The sequence below is a fragment of the Triturus cristatus genome, chromosome 4_1, assembly GCF_964204655.1.
Source record: "Triturus cristatus chromosome 4_1, aTriCri1.1, whole genome shotgun sequence".
Classification (NCBI taxonomy): Eukaryota; Metazoa; Chordata; class Amphibia; order Caudata; family Salamandridae; genus Triturus; species Triturus cristatus.
In genome coordinates, this window is record NC_140585.1 from 194,371,819 (window position 1) to 194,394,489 (window position 22,671).

The window sequence follows — 22,671 nt, forward strand, 5'->3', positions numbered from 1 at the left end:
GTGTGTTCCAGTAAACACCACTAACATTGGCAAGGAAACAGAGCAACAGTAGGCAAAGTATGCAAAACGCCTATCTGGCTGCGAGTGCCTGTGCCCTGCGGGGGAGTCCCAAGAAGGTGTGGCAACCGGTGACGACGTTCCACTGTGTGAAGACAGCGCGAGGCCTTAGAGTCTTTAAAACCAGCCGGGATCACGTATCATACAAGGTAACACTGCCATCGTGTGGCTGGTCCGAGCATTGCACCCACAAAGTGAAAATGATGGCAGGAGTGATGTGCCCAGATCATGTAGGTGTGCCAGCAAGAGACTGATGCCAGCTGACACAAGCAGAGGACAAAAATAAAACAAAGTGCCACAGAACTGGGACACTGGGAAAGTGTGACTAGGGAGCACAGAGGTTGATCAGGGAGAGGCAGCTCCAGCTTGACTAAGAGAAGGAAGGCTCCAGAAGGCAAAGTTGCTAAGTGGAATGTACAGCGGCGATGAGAAAGCTGCTACACCGCAAAGCAGAGAGGCGACATGCCCAATGGCCTACGCTGAGGTGGCAGACATCTACAAGCGTGCTTACCAGGAATCTTCAAAAAAGAACCTGCTGCTAAGGTTTTAAAAGGACAAGCTGACAAAATGCGAGTGAAGGAATGAGGTGACACCCGCTGGCGGGAGATGATCACTGCAGCAGGAAGGAGGACAGTGGAACACTGCACGAGGACACCTGGCAGAAGCCAGGACAACAGTCCAATGCAGCAAGTCTCAGAAGGGACTGAAGGGCGCAGTTTGAAGTGTGCCAAAGCAATGCCACTGCGGAAAGAAGAAGTGGTTGCGCAGACCACGAGAAGCACGAAGACCGAGAAGATGGTCGCCAGGAGGGAGAAGCCGACCAGCCAGATGGTCGCAAGGGAGAAGCCGACCTGACAGACGGTCGCAAGGAGGACGGAGCTGGCCAACCAGATGGTCGCAAGGAAGAAGCAGACCCACCTGATGGTCGCAAGAAGGATGCCGACCGACAAGAGGTCAGAGCGGGAGCGAAGAGGAAGACTGAGGGGACGTCAATGAAGAGGACCCCAGGAGAGGTCCGCGAAGAGGACCAGAAACAGACGGACGAGAGGTCCAACAACATCACTTTGAAATCAGAAGCAATCGTGAGAAAGAAGGTCTCGACGACCGGTCCAGTCACAGAGTGAAAGGAAGACAGTGTCCTACTGTTGGGACAAGACCAGAGGGAAACGTGTAGAGTGCACGCTACACAGAGAAGCCTGGTAAGGACGAGCAAGAAGGCGAGAAGACTGGACTGCGTGGCAATGAAGGGAAAAGAAAGACAGATCCTGAGTGGCACGACGCCGCAGCGAAGGAAGAAGAGAAGGAGAGGAGAAGAGCAAAGAGGTGTACGTGACAGACCAACACAACACGCACCGGAAGGGGAACACCCGAAGAGGAAAGGAGAAGAGCAAAGAGGTGTGCATGACAAATCAACACAACACACACCGGAAGGGAAACACCTGAAGAGGAAAGTGAGAAGGTGCATGGACATCCGAACACAGTACCTGGAAAACATCAGCACCACTGGGAGTACACGTCTATGTGCAAACCCGAAGGTCACCTGGGAATGATAGAGGCGAGCAGGCCGGTTCGTTGGTAACAACCACCTCTGGGATGGAACGGACATAGGACCGTGGATATCCAAGGGGCAGAGGCCTCAGGGATACCGGTGGCAGTGGGTCCCGAAAAGAGAGATGGACTGTTGAAGCTTGCTCTGGAGATCCTGGGAGAACAGAGGTAGCGCGCGAAGGACCAAGTGCCAACAACACCCTTTTCAGGTGGAGCTTCAGACACGGAGAGAGGACCCGTAGCGACTCCTCCAACGCGGTTGGAGCGACAAGGCGGCAGTCCACCGGTCCAGTGGAAGCCTGGCAACAAAGGGCCTCTGGGTCGTCCAGTGAGAGGGGACACCCACGAGAGAGGGGTATCCGTGAGAGGGATATCCTGCAACTGCAAATCCTGTTGGAGACAACCACCAGTTGGAGAAAACACCTCAACCAGGACCATACAGTGGAAAGTAACACACCAATGATCCACCATCAGTCCATCCACACCTTTCAAAAGACTGTAAAGCACACTTCCACGGTGCAAGTCCAAAAGAGCACATCCACAGAGCATCCGGACATCATGCCAAGGAGACAGAGTAGTCCTGGCCGCAAGGATACCCACGCCGGCAGTTGACCATCAGCGAAAAGACTACGTGGAAGTCATTATCACTGACTTCTATTTTGTTTATAATTTGTGTTCTCTCCCACAGGTTCGGACTTTTTTGTGTTTTGACCTTTATTAAAGTTTGGGAGGGATGTAGTGATCCTCCTATCAGCAGTCTAGTGTTCCAGCATGCTGTAAGACACACTGAACACCCACCCACCACAGGTGTCACCAGTCAGGTGACCCTGGCAATAAAAGGGGCCGAGCGCATGTGCTCTGGGCCAGTGATCCAACCATACTACTTGTGTCTGCGTCCATCCTTTTAGCAGCATGTGGGCCTAAGGCCCAAATACAACACTTAGTTAGTACATGTGAAGCCAAAGGTGTAAACTGTGGCCAGTGAGTTTGAAACAATGAGCATCTGATAACGGCAGGGCGTGATTTCTGGTGTGGTTGGGGACATATGGAAGGATAAAAGGAGATGGTTATTTAAGAGGTGCTGGTTTAAGTTAATTCTTTGATACAACGGGAGAGCAAACAGTGAAGACGCGGTATACAGCACCCCCTACAGCCCTGCAGAATAGAAAAAACCGCAGCGCCTAGATGCCACTTTGGCAACTGTGGGAAATGAATATACCTACACTCTCAGAGTTGAATTCGCCGCGTTTCATGACACTGGTAAAGCTGTCTTAAGAGCCCAATTTCCCTCTCATGAGACAGGAGTTTTGAAAGGAAGTCATCACCTTGGGCAAATCAAGTAAGAGAATGTCAACGCTGTCCTAGACAACCTGGGTGCAGTGTTTAGAAAGTGGTAGCACACCACCCCTCCCCATCAGCCTGCGCTATGAACAACACATACCATAATATTCAAGGAGGTCTCGTGATATGGTGGTTACTCACTCACTGAGCATGTCCACAACAATAATTAAAAGCCAGTTTGAGAGGAAGAGTATTAAATGGAAAGCAGAGTTAAAGAAGGTTTAAGAAAGTACTGACCATGAGCAGCAGGAAGTTTACAGCGGGGCGATGAATGTGATGTAAAACATATACAACAGACTGCACTCGAGCCCTCCCGTCCAAGAGACTATGTCTCACCAGGCCAGGCGAACCTCTATAACACATGTGCGCGCCCATGCAACAAAGCTTCCAGGCAATATTGAGAGGCGCAAGCACGAGTTAAACAAGAATTGCTCATTTTCCAGACATAGCAAGCAACTGCCAGATACTATGAGAAACCATTAAATATAATTAGATTCCTTATCCACTTAACCGCCGTATATTCACACCAGTATACGAATGCATGTGAATTCTCCTCTTCCTACTTCCTGAATCCGCCGCCTGAAATGTGTTGTGACCTTACTTGTGAGTGAAACAACTACCACGTTTATAAAGCCTTGAGGTTTTAAACAACTTTATTTAAAAAACAGAAGAAACCACATTGACTGAAACGTAGCTTTTATACTAAAGCCCGCAATTGCGATAACAAAGATGACTTATCGCATGTATTTAAACACATATACACATGCAAATAGCATTATATGAAATGTGTTGGGTCATACAACTTAATCCAACAACACTCCTCTACCTCAAAGTACTGGGCATGCGCACACATGCGGGGAGGGGGGGAGAGCTTACAGACGGGGAGCTGGAAACGACGGAACACCAGCCACGAAGAGATCACGTCATTGCGTGCGCGCCGTGACTTATTGCATGTCTTAAACACATATACACATGTAAATAGCATTATATGAAACGCGTTGGGTCAAACATCTTAATGCAACAACGCTCCTCTACCTCAAAGTACTGGGCATGCGCACACATGCGGGGGGAGCGCTTACAGACGGGGAGCTGGAAACGACGGAACATCGGCCAGGAGGAGAGCACGTCATCGCGTGCGCTCAATTGTGATTATGCCCTGGCCAGAAGAAAGTGTGCGAGTAAAGGGGCCAGTAGCCTTGGAAGGTTACAAATGACGACATAATCATCATGAGGAGGGACTAGCAAGCCTTAAACAAATCGGAAGGCAGCATTTACTGACCTAAGCCAATGAAATAGATGGGCAGCGAGTGGGCGGAGCTTCCACGAAGCTTCCACACTAAAGTGTATACTGCATGTCTCAGAGACAGTGCAAGCACTGTCTAGGCGAGACCTAAAAATGATTTAATTGAAAACAATTAAAACCCATGAAAGTAAAAGTTGACATCTAATAATGTTTTAATTAAACAGTAGAAATGTGTATTTCACTACAGCAAATTTAAAAACAAAATATATATCAAAACCATAAAAAGCAATAAGCTCAAATTGAAATCTAAATGTTTTTGGAAATCAATAATTAAATTTTGTATTATGTTATAAATTTTAATTATAGATACACTTAATAATCATACATAATATTACAGTTTTATATTGATAACGTATTTTAATTATTTTTGGAATATTATAAAAAATTATAATTCTAAACATGTAGAGTCAGAAATAAACTTAAAGCCATTACTTCTCAAAATATAACATGATTAACATAAATGTTACACATATAAAAACAACATTTTAAAAGAATTGAATGGCATAAAAAAAATAACAATTAAACAGAAATAACAACCTGTTCCCAGATAACAACAACAGAATTTTTTTTAAACAATTTTATATGAAATAAAGCAAATTATTAAAATAAAACACTAAAAACAAACACATTGAAAACATACAGAAAAACAAATACAATTGAATGCAAAACAAATCATATATTTTTGTATATTTTAATGAAGTAAAATAAATTACAATTTTAGAAAAGGACCTACAGTTTTAAAAAGAAAAGATTAAATAAATGTTATCATTTTCACTGCTTATTATCATGAACACACAAAATCATCTAAACGTACAAATGAATAATGAATATTTACTTTTAAAAAAATGTAAAAAATGAATCTAAATTACAATGAAAGCAATAAAAAATGTCTTAACATGAAAATATATTTGATTGTAATTTTAAATTCATTAATAAAAACTATAATTGCATTAATTTACATAAATGAAACAATATTTGACAAACAGACATTAAAAATGTTCCCATCCTTTAGCTCTATACACTCTGCTACTTAAAATTGTTACATACATTTATATGAAAATATAACAACAAATATAATGTTAAGGTTAATAGAAAAGCAAATCAACAACTGTTTCTATTAAATATTCATATCATAAAAAAAATGTTTAAAAAAAAGCACATAAAAAAATTCAAAACTACCACAGCTATCACACTAAATTAACCTAAAAATGATGTTAGCAACAATATATTTTTGTTAGTGATATATTTGACAATGATATTAAAAAAAATATTTTTACCTTCGATATTTAGGTCCACATTATTTTTGACATCACTATATTCCTGCAACAATAAGTTTGCATCACAATATTTTTCTCTCCAATATTTTGTTCAAACACTACTGGATGAGTGGGGGAGTGAGTGAAAACATTAATCACTATTTTCCATGATGAGTATACACACTCTGGTCCAAACCGGCTACACTGTTTTAAAATGAGACCTAGACCATTAGAGGATGCCAAAAAGAGACCAAAGTGACAGCAAGAAGAAGATGACATCCCTCTATGCCCTGTCAATATAGAGGAACACTTTCAGAATATGATGATTTTTTTTGTATTCTCCTCTGTTTTAACAAAAAGAATAGCAAGACTAAATCCCCAATGGACCATAATTAAAACGTTCAGCCTTGCAGTCTCAATATTGTAACAAAACCATTTTGTTTCCAAATTTTAAAACCGCACACACTTAACCTGCACATGATGGATAAAGGCACACCTTTGGATACAAATGTCATGGAAGCCTGTATACTATGTTGAACTTAGAGTATATAGGGTCTGAATCTCACATATTTACCTTGTCCTCTAGTAATCTGTACAATCTTTTTTCAGAAACCTTAATTCTGCTGCATCAGTTCCTGATTCATGATGCTAACTGTATAGCGCTCTGAGGACCGAAAGAAGCTAGAGGACCTTCTTGCCCAGAGTGTCCCTGGTTCTATGAGGGTAAGGCAAGAAATGATTTGTTCTTTATTTCTGCTTAACCATCTAACCAGCACTGATTAGTCAAGATAAGTAACAGATAAGAGCTAGTAGAGTGCAAGAAGTCCATGAAGAAGACTGCAGGAAGATAAAAACAATCTAGTTTGAGGTGGCTGGACGGAAAAAATGTCTTGTAGAAAAACACAGCAAGCTGAAAACATGGTCATAGAGGTGTACAGGAGAGCCAGGAGGAGATGGCGTAGCTGGAAGAAGTGACACAGACAAGAATGAGGCATTTATGTTGGCACACTCAAATAAAATGGGTTAGCAGGAGTGACTTCTATGACTTTTGACCCCCAGATGTGAAGATAGGTTGATCACTTGTCCCATACATGGGCCCTCAAAGCACCTTATTTTACCTGCTGAGGGTCTAAAGAAAGAGTAAAAAGTGGATAGTAAAGAAATACATCCCTATTTGCTTTCTCTTAAGGTCACTCTTCGAGTCACTGAGATGTGTGGTAGAAATGGCAGTGCCGGGGATCCCATAAGGTATACCCGGCAATTATAAATATCAGTCATGAAATAAGGTTTGATGGACAGAAGAATTGAGATATACTGTTTACTAGCGAATGAAGTAAATGGAGAAAAAATATAATTTAGAGAAAAGTACAGACATAAATAGCAACTGAATGAAAATGAAATATATCTTATATTCCATTTGGATGTAGGCAGACACATTGCAGACACTACAGTAGGTTGTCAGTTAAATCAGTCAGAGATTTCTGTACCTCAAATAAGTCCTTTTTTTTGTGAAGCAACACAATGCTATTGTTAAATAAACCTAATTTGCATTTACAGCAGACAATCATCTACTAGAAAGTTATACTTTCTGTTAGGGAATTAAAACTGAGGGACATCATGCATTACCCAGGGGTGAATGGGACCACCTTTATCCACTTTCAAGAATGCCCTGGAGAAAGGGTAAGGCCCCACTGACTGCACGCCACCTAAATGTTGCATATGGTCAGTGCTCCTTTGCTTCTCTGCTTTGAGATAGTGCTGGCACACATGTAGCACCTGCATGATCTGCATTATAGACGCAGCCAGTTAAGCAATTACTGCCACTTAATACCAAAGTATCCATGGGACATATGACATTAAGTGCCAGGCATAGGGGTGCATAGGGCATATGCACCATCTTTCTGCATCCCTGTGGCAGTCTGATATTAAAGGGGCAGCAGAAGCCTTGTGTGATGCCTTCTGTAATGCAGACTGTGGCAACAGGGTCTCAAGGGGGCATTCCCTCATTAGCATGGTAGTGTCATGCCATGCAAATGAGAAAATACTGCTTCCCTCTGCAGTATTAGACACACAGGCGCAGAGACACACCTGTGCTGTATTCACACGTAACCACAGAGGCAAAGGAGTTATCAGGAGGAACACTAGCTGTGTGACACATGGAGGGGGGGGGGGCGCAGTGACCGAGTTGGAGCACAGTCACTGCGCCCCCTCTGGGGATCCATCTGAAAGGGGAAAGTGGGTTTTAGACACACCTTAGACATGTCCCCGCAGGGAGATGCAGTCACACACTGAAGCTGCCTGCAGGGGTATCGTTGTCATCCTACAAATGCTGACTGTGTTTTCACCAACACAGTGAAAGGCAGACCAGTGGCTTTAAACAGACAGTCCACTTTTCAATGATGTGTTTTCTCAAGTTCAATGAGCCCACGGCAGCACTGCAGACAGCGCAGTTGTTATGATATAGTGCAATGTCCCTCTCTGCTCCCAGCGCATAGGCTTAAGTGTGAAATAATTTTCAAGAATATGATCACATGTAAATATTTACTGTGAATTTTGTTTTTCCATTCCTCCAATGTCTATGAGATAACATCAAGGTCCAACCTGTTTTATTTAACACTTTCCTCTTAATCCCAGGTCTATGGCACAGTTTTCTTCATAAACCGTGGAAATCCTTTAAATATGGAGGTTCTAGTGGATTCCTGGCCTGAATTTAAAACTGTGATTTGCAAGAAACGACCAATGGTGAGTGTAAAGATTGAGCTTATTATGAGCAGAACTTGCAGTGCCTATCACTGTTTTGAACAATTATTTAATATGAATAGAAACTCTCAGAGCTGGATAGCTTTTCATACTTAGGGCCTGATTCTGATCTCGTTAGGCAAGCCCTCCACACAACTCGGTTCTAGAGAGCTTTCCGAACGTATAGTGATATATAGCAATTTTTCTCGTCAAGCCGCACTTTGATTCCAGTGCATACGACCTGGTGGATAATCCCCACCACGGAGTGCCAGTTTGATTTGGACTTGCACGTCTGCCTTCAATATTTGGTTGCAATACCACTGGTATGATTGATACTTATCTACTGCCTATCGGAGATGCTATTTGATTTGCTTCCTTGCTTAGACTGGTTTCTCAGTTCTATACAGAGGCCAATAATTGGCATACGAAGTGGAAAGTGCCCTTAACCAAGGTGCGCTCTTGTGACTGGCACAGATGCTTTAGAAACATGCTGCCCTGAAAAAGTCCAATCTTTTGGACGAAACACGTTGGCTGATGGTTTTTACTAATGGAATAGACATCAATAAAAGAAGATATTAACATATGGACCGCATTAACACTGTTATTTAAAGAGGAGTGTCATATTTGATTGCCCGTTTCTTATTCTATATATATGTTTGTTTGTTTGTGGTGCACCTCAGACTCTGCTTTTTTGTTCTATATCCCCTTGTGAAGGGAGGCACCCTTGCAAGGAGAAGTGCACACAATGTTGTCTAATTTTTTTAAATATAAAATGCTTTGGTGATCACTGGTACGGTTGCTGCACATGTGCTTTGGTCCACTGTCCACATCATAAGTATCCTGCATGCAGATACTCCAGCTCGCAGTGGCCTGACATTCCTTGTGGGGTGTCCATCTCGAGACCAAGACGGGGTCCCACAGTCTCTCACTTCAGGTAATGGGGTTGGCTTCAGCCTAGGTGGATGCTTGGCTCTACACCCACATACATGCTAGGTACACTTAGGTACGTCTAGGTAGGGTTGCATCGTAGGAGTACACATTATTATTGCCATGTATTTTTATACCTGCCTGCATTCATTTTTTTAGCACTATGGTAGGAATATACCATCCATTTACTCTATTGGTGCTTATAATCATTGATATCTGTTTCTGTCTTAAGGTTGTTTCAGCACACTAATTTTACACTACAATGACGCTGGTTCAATAAATGGTTATTGTAAAATGTACCAACCGTTTATTCTGTGTATCTCACTGAGACAAAGTGAGCACGAGTGACTGAGCGAAAAGTACTGTACTGTTTCCATGATCCCTGATGGGGCAGAGTTGTCATGTTCGATAGTTGCCACAAACTATTCTCTCCTTGGTAAGAGAAGTTTAAAGTGGCACTGTGAGCTAGTTGGTATACAGGCGCACATACCCGATGGGGGTGTCTGGAATCAGTCTGGATACTAATCCCACAGACTGTGTTGTCTAAACACGCAGATCCTATATAGGTTTATAGGAACTACTCGACACCTTAGTACAATCAGCGTATTATGATAACACTCTTTTTGGGTCCAGGTGATAGAGTCTCTCCTCCTCTTTGGAAGAATCAGGTGGCAAAAAAACAGATAGGCATATTGATGGTCTGGTCTAAGTGGAAAGTTGTCACCGCTTTCTGAAGAGAATAGGCACGTGTTTTCAAAACCATGTTGTCGGAACATAAGTTGTGCAAGGAGGCCACACAGAGAGTGCTTACAGTTCACTAATCTACCTGGCGGATGTATTGGCTGCTAAAAAGGCAGTTTTAATAGTCCAAAGATATAGAGGGTTTCGATGCAAGATCTCAAAGGGTGAACATATTACAATAGGAAAAGCAAAGCTCCCACTGGGACATGATGAAGGGTTTTGGTGGGAAAATATGCTGTAGGCCTTTTAGGAAATGAGTCACAAAAGGTGACATAAACAGGAAGGGTTGATGTAGCAACTGTAAAAATGCTGATATGGCTGAAATGTACCCTATAAGAGTGCCCAAAGCAAAGCCTTGCAGAGCTAGTGAGAGAACAAACAACTAAACCTCATAGGAAGGTGCAGAAAGGGGATCAATATTTCTGGAAGCACACCAACCCACATATTTGTCTTAATGCTAGGCGTATGCAGCCTTGGTTGAGGGATGCCTGGCTGCCAGAATGATATCACAGACTTCAGCAGGGAGGTCGAAAACTGTCAATTGCCGATGCTCAATCTTCGAGCATGAAAGAGGAGGATGCACAGGTCTGGGTGTGGAAAGCTACTCATTTGCTGTGACAGAACATCCTCCTGAGTGAGCAGCCTGATCGAAAGATTGATGCCCATGCTCAGGATATCGGTATACCACAAGAACGACTTGGGCCCAATCGTTCCTGATCTTCTTGAGAACTCTAGGCAGGAGTGGTGTGGACGGAAGGGCATACAGGATCCCTCAGCTCCACTCAAGATGAAAAGCTTATTCAAGTGAGAGACTCCTTAGAAAGTCAAGTGCACAGAAGTGCTGACATTGCTTGTTTTTGGCAGTGTCAAATTGACCTAACAAAGGTTCTCCCCAATCTCTGAAGAGAGCTTGCGCCACCTCCGGATGGAGATCCCATTTGTGATCCGTTGGGCATCGATGGCTGACTCTGTCCCCTCTGGCGTTCAGAGAGCTCACCAGATGGTGAACCACCAGGAAGATGTCCTGATGTTCCAGCCATGTCTAGAGATGCAGGACCTCTTGAGACAGGGTCCATGAGCCAACTCCAACCCACCTAGTATGTTGCAATACCACATAGTAGTGGTTGTCCATGAACACCTGAACAAGCCTTACTTTGATGGAAAAAAGAAAGGCTGTCAATGCCTATCGGACATCTATCAGCTCCAACAGGTTGATGTGGAACTGAGACTCCGCCACAAACCAGAATCCTCTGATCTCCATCTCTCCCAGATGGCCAACCAAACCCAGGAGACTCCTCTAGAGATCAGAATCCTTTGACCTCCACCTCTCCCAAATGGCTAACCCAACCCAGATGTGATTTGTCACCACAGTCGGCTCTGATTGAGGAAGGGAGAGGAGTCTTCCCTTGATGCAATCATGGTTTGTCAGTCACCACAGCAGATCTTTTGCAGTCTCTTCCAATATCTATACATGGTCAGAGAGATTTCCCTGATGCTGTGTCCACTGGGATTGCAGGTTCAACTGCAAAGTCTGCATACCCCAGCAAGCATGTGCTACCAGCAGGATTCAGGAGGTGAGGAGGCCCAGCAGCTTCTGAGTCAGTCTCACTGAAATCAACTATACGGTCAAAACATCGGAATCATAGCCTGAACTTGATAAACACCCGAGTGGGCTGGTGAGGTCAAAAGGGAGAACATGGAACTGATAATGCTCATGGCCCACCGTGAACCACAGATAATGCCTGTGGGTAGGCAGTACAGTAATGTAGAAGTAGGTGTCCTGCAAGCCCAGCGCGACACCCAGTCTCCAGAGTCCCATAAGACTTGTGGAAGCCACATTTCCAGCCATAAAAGCCAGTAGACATCAGCCAGGTATGACGTCTGTGTGCCACTGACAACACAATCTCTCTTCCTAGTGAGTGGGTTGGATCCAGTCCACAGTGAATGATAAACTTCCATTGTCAATATCCAGTAGCAAAATGGCCTGGGCTTCTTCTTAGACCATAAGCAGCACTTGCACAACCAAATCACAAACCATTTGGTTGTATCAGCCCAAAAGCATGTCATGTTCACCAACCGCTGTGCACTGCTGGCTGAATTGAACCTCCTTTTGCCAAAGGTTTCAAGCCTCTTGGAACCCCTATCCAGTAGTGTAGTAGGGAATATGCCAGGGTTGACCTTGGAAGTGGAGGCCTGTATAACTAGACTCTACTGGCTGGGTTGCTAGATGAGGAAAACTGGGTCCCCAGGAGAAGGGCATGTCAGCGGCTAATTGTTCAGTGCACAGGCGATCGTGCGCAGTGCTTGACCCAGGCCAGAGGAGGCTATAAGTGAGGTCTTTATTAAAAGGGTGGAAAGGTTCTTAGGGGGCATCTCCTGGCTGAAGCTTGTGTGCCAAGACATTCATCTTAACTGCCATCAGGAGCCGCATAAGATGCAGAACCTCAGCCCCCATTCTTACCACCACAGTAAATGAGGCCCCTTCCTTTGTAACCACACTAGTCGGACAGACCAGGCCAGTGTCTGGGAGGGAAATCACCAGTTCGTCATACTTGTTGTCTTCATCCTCATCAAGGGGGTTGGCATATCCATAAGGATCCTCTGTACCTCCTCAAACATACTCCTCCCCAGGACTATCAAAAGAGCAGGACATGGCGCCGACTTGGAAGGTTGGGTTATGCCCGAAGTTATCATCAGGCAATGCTGATCTGACTTCGTATCGGAGTTGGGTAAGATTATTAGACCTGGGAGGTGAACTCCACTCCGTTCGTGGAGTTTGCAGACTTATCTGCACTACGCACTCTGCAGAGATCAAGTAGTGCAGAAAACTCTGCCACCATATCGCAGGGAAGTTTTTTCCCAGCTTGCGCTCGCCAACAGTAAATTGGAGAGCTCGAGAAGCAGCTCTGGTATAATTCCTACCCAAATGGCAGAAAGATCAGCGTGAATGGACGTTCACGCCGCACTCCACCACTTGTGGAACTCCACTAAGTTTTTATGTCACTTTGCAATGTTCTGCATAGCAGAATTCCGCAAACTCCGCCCAGGCCTGAAGATTAAGGGGTCGGCGTTACTGTAGGGAATCAGTGGCGATGGGAATTATGTCATTGTAACAGGCTCCAGGAAAGGTTTTGGTCTCACAATCTGAGTCATTCTGCATCTAGAACTGGATGTAGGGAGCCTGATTGGAGCCAAGGACTGGCACAACAGCGGAAACTTAGTGGGGCACCCACCAAACCTATGGGGCCTGAAGGCATTCCAGAGGAGTCAGCTCACCCAAAGATGAGGTGCATTGCCTAACAAAATTATCGGATATGGCCGGGTGTCACTCCTTGTCCAGGAAAGTCAGGGATTTACAAGCGGATGTATAGGCAGGCTACGTGTTGGACGGGGCCTAGAGTGACGACAGACAAGTGCTTTGTCTGATAACTTGGACCAGCACAGCAAAGTCGAAAAATGTTTATTTTCTTAGACTTCTTTGACTTCTTGTGCGACTTATCTAATGTCTTTGTGCTTGATGATGAACACCTGGAATGACTGCATGAATGGGCCGTGGACCTTCCACATGGCCAGGGCCCAGAATGTTGTGGAGGTGACGGGCGTCGGCTACCAGGAGCTTCAAGTAGTGCCCCCCCTAATGCCTTGGGGTTCGTGGCGCAGCAGTCCTCACAAATGTTGAAGTTTTGGTCCAGCTTCAAGCCCCAAAGAACAAACCAGGTGGGGGATTGTAAGAAATTAGATGGCTTTTTGATGGGGGGGTGACCCCTTTTCAAACAAAAGCCACAATCCTTGTCAGGGTTGAACCACAAAAGTCACTAAATTAACCTGTGCTTTACCCTCTTGTAGCTTGGCACAAAGCAGTTAGAGTTAACTCTTTATTTATTTATTTATTTACATTACTCTCGTTGGCCGTGAGCCGGAGTTTGCTACCTCCCACCCTGCCCCTCCCCCACCCCACTGCCCCGCAGCACTCCCTCCAGGAGCCGCTACTGAAAGCATGTATGCAGCACATAAACAGTAATAAAATACAACACAACACAAGAAAAATCCCACACTAATGTAGAAACATGGAGTAAAATATGATAAACAATTTGACACCAAAATGAAAAAAATCTAACTAATAGAACCAGAGATATGCAATCTTGCAGATTTCAGGGAAGCACAGCGCTTAAAAGCACACAGCAGCACTCACATATATCTGGTTGTGAAAGACCAGGTGAAAGTCACAAGTTCAGTCCCATGAGGCACAGGGTCAAAACTGATTTGGTATAGCTAGGTCTGAACTGAGGTGGCGAAGTGAGCTAAAGAAAGATGATGGATTCAACCCAGATCTGTTCCTTAGGACGTGTTTCAGCACTCCCTCCATCATCTGCTTGTGTTTATGATGACACACAGCTCAGCATCTCCGTAACGGACAAGATATCCAGCACCCAAATCAAGTTAATAACTGCATGACTGAAATTTTACACTGGATGAAGGCCAAATGTCTGAATCTGAACACCAACAGGACCGAAATTGCAATCTTTGGGTAGATCATTTCATTGTAGGACTTCATCTGGAGGTCAACAGAGCTAGATCCGAAACCTGACTCACCGATCATGCCACTAACCTCTGCATCGGCAACTAATTCAACATGACCGCCCAGGACAACACTGTCATCGCCTCCGGCTCTCATACCCTGAAGATGCTGATGCAGATTTACAAATAGTCCGACCAAAACCCAGAAAACTGTTGTGCACACCCTAATCAGAAGTAAGCTGGACTACAGAAACATTCTATATTGGGTGCAACAAAAACTCACCAGAAGGCTACAGACCATGCATAACTCAGCAGTCATAATCACTCTTAACCTGCCACACCGCACTCACATCATACCATTCCTGAAGGTGCTCCACTGGCACCCCATACACAAACAAGCACAATTCAAACTCCTCACCCATAATTTCAAGGCACTACATAACACTGGCCCAACATAACTCAACCATCACATCAGCTTTTACAAACCTTCCAGACACATGTGTTCGTCCAGACTCATACTTGCATACATGCCACTCACATGGAAAACTAAATCCAGCGGTTGAGCTCCTAATGCGTGGAATGGCCTATCACTACATATAAGAGCCTCCTTCTCACTTCTTCAGTTCTGCAGGCAGCTGAAGACCTGTTTTTGTTCATAGAACCACTAGGCCATAGGTTTAGCTAGACTCTGCGCTTGGTTGACTCCCTGTTGATAGTGTGGTCGACTAATCTCCATAATGTGGAACAGCAAAATACTATTTCTCCTAGGTGGGCCCAACATGAATTACCACAGTGCAAATCTTTTTTACAAATGGGTTGTCGGGGGTAAACAGCACCCAAACCTTGTCTACCATAGTAATCTCTGAGATTCCAAGTTTCCCACAAAGCAAAAAGTGCAATACCAGCACTCTTTTTTCAGTGAAAGCACACAGCTCCTGCCCAATCAAAAGCTGTACTGAAGCAAAGAGACATGTGGGTGTAGCATACCACGTGGGCTAATTTATACTGCTGAAAGCTCTTTTTCTGTTGACCACATAAGCTCTGGTGATCGAGGAGTTGTACAGACCTAAAATCCATGAACCTGCTCCTGAAGAAGCCTTTCATAACTGTGAGAAGTTGGCCTGGCATATGATGGTCACTAGTTATAGTGGCCACCTTGCACCAGTCCAATTCGACTCTTATGGTAGATAGGTTTAAGACAACCTTTTAAAGAAAGCTATCCTAGTGGTAGCTGTGGAGAGCAGCCTTCAGGCTAAGTTTCAGAGGAATGTAAAGCAGCTTGTTTTACCTTATAATCTCTTGAATTACCAAATGAAAGGACACCACACAGGTATATATATCAAATATATATGTATTTATTTCTAGACACACTCTACTAATCTCTTTATGAAATTAGAAGCCAGGAACACATTCAAATATCAACGTTTCACAATAAGTTAAGCACAAATATGGCTGGGGCCCTAGGGGCGTACCAGACCATATACTAAAAAACAGGTTTAGGATAGTGGACTTGCAGAATGACAAGGCCTAGGGCCTGTAGAATCGCTGGGGCTTCACGACTGCAGTAATAGCAGGTAAGTAACAGACCCACGGGAGACGCATGCAGTGTGAGAACACAGCCGCGGGTTCCCTATTGATTACAATGGAGCAAGTCGCGGTTTGATTTTTAAAGTTTTAGGGTACTCCGAGGAAGTCTATAAGCAAGCCACTTACAAGGTAAGTAATTCGAGGGCCAACACACACTAGGGCACCGGAGTGCACGAGTTACCTCACCCAGGGAAGCCGGGTGCATAGGTGTCTTTTGGTGTCGGGTCGCGTCGCTGTTTTCTATGGAAGCCAAAGAAGACTTGCTGCTTGCGGTGACTGAAGGAGTGTCCGGTGGAATCCAAGGCTGGATTCAAGATGTAGAAGACCTGAAAATTGAAGGGACAGTGTTCACAGTCACTTGCCTGTGACCCGGGGCCAGGAAGATGGATGCCCACAGATGTTGGGTGATTTCAGGTGACCAAGGGTGTTTTGACTCTTCGCTCACGAGGTCCAGGAAGGATCAACGATGACCAGCAGCTGGATTCAGAGTGTCCCACGATGTCTGCAGCTGACTGCGGTGTCAGCAACCGGATTAGAGCCAACAAGCCTTGGCAACAGCAAGTCTTGTGTGGAGTGAAGAAAGTCGATGGTGCAGACCAGCAAGGTACTGAGGGACTCACCCAGCATGGGTGAGTGAGGACAGGCCTGGAGCAACCAGGGGAGCCCTTTTAGTTGATAAGAAAGTCTTCGGGGACCCACAAGCCAATGGGCAAGGGATTGCAAAGGCGCCTTTTGAGGAAATGCTTCACAGGAGCCCACGGTCACTCGGGACGGGGTAGGCCTCTGATTTTCACTGCAAAACCTGCTGGGGGCTTGGGCCATAAATGGTCCAAAGCACAAGTTTGTAGAACATCGTGAAGGGGTCTTCCAAAGGTAGTGGAACGTCGAAGGGCCAGGATTCTTCTTGTAAAGCGTCGTCCAGGGTTATCTCACTTGCAATGGCAAGGTGTTCCTATCTTATAGTAAAAGAAAGGGAGGGACTAGCTCTATGACCACTCCTCTAGGAGGGTCAGGGGAGGTGGGTGGTTACACCCACTTCTCTTTGTCCAGTTTCATGCCAGAGCAGGGGCTGGTAGCCCCTGAACCGGTTTGACCTGGCATATGCACAGAGGAGCCTACTGCTCCCCCAGTGCAGGACTTCAAAGCACTCTAAGAGTGCACCCACGCAGCTCCAATACACTAAATCCTGTTTGGAAGGTGGTGACACCTCCCTGTGACAGGATGCCTATTGTTGGGCCTCCTCCACTACGAGTTTCAGTCAGCAGCAGGAGGGCAGCCCAGTGTCTGTGCTGGTGGCATCCATTTTGTGATGCCAGGGCTCTTTCAGATTTCTACCGTGTTTCCACAGTGGGTACATGTCATCCCCTCTAGAAGGGTGGGATCATACTCCCACACCAGTTACTGGTGTGGGGGTATGATTCCAAGTTGTTTGACACCAAACACGACATGTTTTGATGCAGTCATTCCAAAGTTAGCATTAACCGGGAGGTTAGAATGCACTTAAGAGTATATGGTTTAACCGCATCCACAAACAGCCACAGGGAATAGACCCTGCCAGCTGCAGAGGGGTCCTGCTCAGGCAGAGGCACCCCATCACATTGTAAACCAAGCACCCTGCCCTCAGGATTGATAGGGCCTGCCATAGGGGTGGCTGATAGGTTTATATGTGTGTGTATGGTGAGATATAGGAACCTATACCTCTGTGAGGAGTGCTAACACTACCTCACCCAGGCTGCAGTAGCAGGCCTGAGGTGTCAGATTTAGTCTGCTTCCCAGGGGTGGCATAATACATGCTTCAGCCCCTGGTAGGCCTGTAAAGTACCTATGCCCTTGGTACCTAAGGTACCATATACTAGGGGCTCATAAGGCACCACAGTAACCAATCACTAGTGCATCTAATATGCACTTCAAGTCGTTTAGAGAGAAGAAAGAGACTGGGGCCCTGATTAGCAGGGACCCAGCCTGACTACAGTTAGAAACCAGTGTATACATCAGAAAAAAAATGGGGGCAATATAAGTGCAGCTCCTACTCTCCTACAATAACGTTTCGAAACCCTGGGAAACATCACCCATTATTGAATATAACCATTAGCCATGTTGCTGTAGAGAATGATGAATGAGTGACTCCACTCATTCATTGAGGGTCACGGATCTTTTCAATGTTTCAGTTATGCTGGCATAGTCTCTGTATATTTTTGTTACACGAAGTTCCTTAAATTATGATATTACACCAGAGCTTATGCGCATTGAGGCACCAGGAACAATCAGACTGCGAGTGGCTGCTGTGTGTGGACCTTGAGTTTTTTGTGCTCTTTGTATTAGCTGTAATAGGGTGCATTTCAAGTCAAAATATAACGCCAAATGCAATTTTGAGTAATCACCTGTAATTTCCCTAAAATTACGTGTAATTATGCGAATCCAAATGATGTGAATTTTGCACACCGCGAATCATGGACTGATGCATACTTCCCAGACTGGATGTCACACAGGGAGGTCAGCAAAGACATCCTTCATTTTGTATTGTGAAGGATGCAAAAACCATCAAGCATGCACACTAACTACCGCAGGTACAAGAAATAGGCATCCCCTTTTTGAGCTTTCATGTAACGCATTATAATTCATAGGCAGGAAAACATTTATTACCTTTTCATTATTTTATTGACTGCAGGAGTGAGCAGGATTCTTTCTTCAAGTTAGCAAGCCCTGGCAGATTTCTGTCTTATAGCTGGAAATGCAAGCCAAACTGTCCAATTTGCCAGTGCTTATCCATTATGGGTGCTCCTTATGAAAAATGGTATGTACTGTGCATCTGTGCTATGTCATAACAATGTCTAATTTTCTGTTTGAAAGCATTGTCTTCGAGCAGCACTAGTCCTTTCTTCAACATTTGCAATCCCTGTTTCATTCATGTAATTTTAACTTTGCATTGCAAATATTGTTTATATGTGTTATTAGTTGTCTTATTTAACTCTGACAATGTACAATGCCATGCTGTCTGAATGTCAACCTGTACCATGCGTCTACACACATGTGGACACATTGTAATACACCATCTCCCCTTCACATCGCAGGGGCACCGTCGACACCTCCTGCAGAGCAGTCCCAGCCACTTTTCACGGATGACGAGGAGGACAACGCCAGCATCGACACCCAAACCATCCAAGACATCATTGACCTCATCCGCCACTCACCTCCAGGCTCAGGGCAGCCCAGCTATATCGATGAGACCCCACCCACCACCCAAATCACCCAGCAGGAGGCACCCACAGCCCCAGCACCCTCCCAAGACCTCCAGGAACAACACATGGCCTTCCAACGCCTTGTGCTGGAGTGCTAAATGGAGACGACTGAGCAGGTGCGGGTGGGCTTCGGCATCATGGCTGCCAAACTGGATGCCATCCTTGGGTGTCTATGCCTGCCCCATGGTCTCCAACGAGCCCTGACTGACATCGCTGGAGTCATGACGCAGAGAGTAGAACACCTATCCACTCAGAGTAGCTCCAGCGATACCAGCCGTGAGCTGGCACACATACGGAGGCTCATGGAGGACATGGTGCGTATGGAGGTGGAAAGAATGGCAGACACCGCTGCACAGCATCGAAATGTAGCTGGGATCTATCATGCCCTACTGACCTCCACCATGGCATTGCTGCCACAAGGGTGGCGCAGATGAATGTTGCTGCCCCCACACCATCCACATCCCCGCCCCCTGGGGTATCAGTGCCACCCAGTGCGGCAGCCAGATCCACTCAGGCCCCTGATGTGTCAGTGGCACACAGTGCTGCAGCTGGTTCTGCAACACCCACAGGTGGGACAGGGCACACACCCGGGGATGAGGACGCGGATGGGACTGTGGTCAGAAGGACCAGGCACTAGCATTCATTACTGCCACCTGGCCTGTTTCTGCTTGGTCCCGCACATGGCCTCATGGCCTTACACTGACCCACCACACACTCCGCTGCACTCACCTTGGACAGCGACATGGACTGCCACTTCTGGACTGTTGACCAATGGCACATCGACCAGGCTGCGGACTGTACCCTTCCCTTCAGCAGGACTTGTCATCTCCGGATGGACTCTGGCTGGCCCTCCACGGGCCCATATTGTGTAGTATGCTGGGAATTGCCCTGAATCGCTCCATCTGTATAACTGCACTGGATGTGCAATAAACTGCTGTGTCACGTCTTTCATCAGTCATGTATGCATGTGTGGATGTATGTAGGGGCAGCGATTACGCTTGCGTCAATGATGCTCATTCTGTGGGATGCCAGTCAGAGGGTGCTACATTGCATTTTGTGTACCGTTTCCCGTGGACACTACAACAGGGACACACGCATCACTCACTTCCATGTCCGGACATGGACTGAACCACACCCAGAGCCCATGTGTCATGGTGGCAAGCCCTGCGCTTGTCTGACATACGGCAGGCCAGACCACTCCGCTTACGCTCAGAGGGGGAGCCCTCATTGCTACCCATCGCAGTAGTACTCGCAGGTGGTGTGCAGGTCACTGGTCTAGTTGTCAGCATGTCACAGCCACTCCCTGAGGGCAGGTTTGCAAGCACACCACACCCATCCGGCACAGGTGTCACAGGCCATGTGACTCCGCCAACATAAGGGGTGGACGACGTCACATTCTCCTCTGCCCGTGGCAACTGGATGATGGACGCCACGGTTCCCAATCATAAAGGGCCCAAGAGTTTTGTTGCGCACAGGGTTAGTGGGAACCCAAGCCTGCATACCGCACGGGCCGACCACCACGTGGCGCTGACTGGGGTTGCACAGGGTTAGTGGCAACCCAGGCCTGCGTAAGGCATGGGCCGACCACCACGCGGTGATGACTGGGGTTGCACAGGGTTAGACGCACCTGGCGCATTGCGGCAGGCACAGGCACCCTGCCACGGGACGGTGACTTTGGGTGCACTGAGTCCGTAGCACCTTAGGCTGCTGAGCGGGTGGGCACCCTGCGATGATGCCCCGTCCCTGCGGTCTGGGCAACTCAGGTTTCGTGTGCCCTGTTGGACCGCAGTGTAGGCCAGAGCCTGCGGGCAGTGCGGGCCTACCACCACGTGGCCTTGCTTCCGGGTCACAGACTTAGTGGCACCCATTGGACTGATCGGGTGTGCAAAAGACACACAATTGATGTACGTAATGCAGAACAAATCAAGACTGGGAGGGTGTGCAGCCTGCGATGTTGCCGGGTGCACTGGTATGTCCTCTGTCATGGAGTATGCAAGACCCAGCACCAAACGTGAGGCCTGGTGGCCTGCGGTGCATGGCTGCATGGTGTGGAGGGTGTCATGTCCGCAGGCCCCGGGCTTGTGGCTTGCAGCGGCACGTGGTAGGATATCCAGTCTACACACTGGTGGATTAAGGTGAGCAGTGAGGCCTGGGTATGCATGGGCGGGCATGCTCCGTGGGCGTCGGGTGACTTTGTGATGCCTCTGCCTGGGTGTGCATGGGCGGGTAGGCGATGTTATCTTGTGCAAGAGTGTGTACTGTGCCAGTCATGTATCTGGACTCTGTTTGAGATGACAGCTCTGACTCAGATGTGTGTCTTGGTGTACTGCTCTACATACCGGCACGTGGTTGGAGACACACCGGTGGCAGCAGGTGAGCACTGTGGCCTGGGTGCGCAGGGGCGTCTCTCTCTCTCTCTTTCTCTCTCTCTCCTCCTTCTTCTCTCTCTCTCTCTCTCCCTCTCTCTCTCCCTTCTTCCCTCTCTCTCTCTCTCTCTCTCCCTCTCTCTCTCCCTTCTTCTCTCTACCCCTCTCTCCCCCTCTCTCTCTCCCTTCTTCTCATTCTCTCTCTCTCTCTCCCTCTCTCCCTTCTTCTCTCTCTCTCCCTCTCTTCTTCTCTCTCTCTCTGTCTCTCCCTCTCTCCCTCTCTCTCTCTCCTTCGCTCTATCTCTGTCCTTTGATGTGCGCAAGACACACCTTCTCATCATGTTATTTTTTCTTGCAGGCTGTGACCTACGGACTATCCCGCGCGGAGCCGCCATGTGTCTTCATTTCATTTCGGTGTTCATGTTAATAAAGTTTTATTTGTTTCTTCGAAAGTGAATGTGTGATGCTCATTTCTCTGACAACACATGAATTTCAACTGTTGTTATTGTGCGAGATCATGCAGAATATTTTGTACATGTTTTTGTGTAGCTGATGTGGCATGTCTTTGTTGGGGGGTGCCAGGGAGGGGTGGTCCGAGGGGTGGTGTTGGTGGGTGTTGTGGCTCTCTTGGGTGACTGGGCCGCATGATGGGTGGGTCCTTGGCATCTGTTGCCCTTCCGATGTGGCCCTGGGCTGGTCTCCCTTTTGTGGTGCTGGCTGCCGTCCGACTTAACACCAGGTCAGAGCAGGTGTAGATTTCCTGGTGCTAACGTGCCTTATCGCCTGTTTTTTTTTTTATCACCGCTCTGTCTGGTCGTTGAGAATGTTGAGGTGTGGTGTGGTTGTGGCTTTTGGCATGGAAACGCCCACCCTGCATCTCATTAGCGATAGTTGCGGTGATCTTCTGTGGCAATGTTTTTTGCGGCTGCTATCGCGGGTAAACTGGTGCTGTGGGCTGTTAGCACCAGCTTGTGAATGGGGCGATAAATGTATCGCAACTTTGGCTGCGATTAAGTGCCGTTAACTCGGCGATAGTTCCTTGTGAATAT

At 46.5% G+C, this 22,671-nt stretch overlaps 1 pseudogene; it reads left to right on the forward strand.

Annotated features, from left to right (window-relative positions):
• The first annotated feature begins 6,147 nt into the window (after window positions 1-6,147).
• LOC146854001 (glycine N-phenylacetyltransferase-like) overlaps window positions 6,148-22,671 on the forward strand; it is a 63,529-nt pseudogene continuing 47,005 nt past the window's right edge.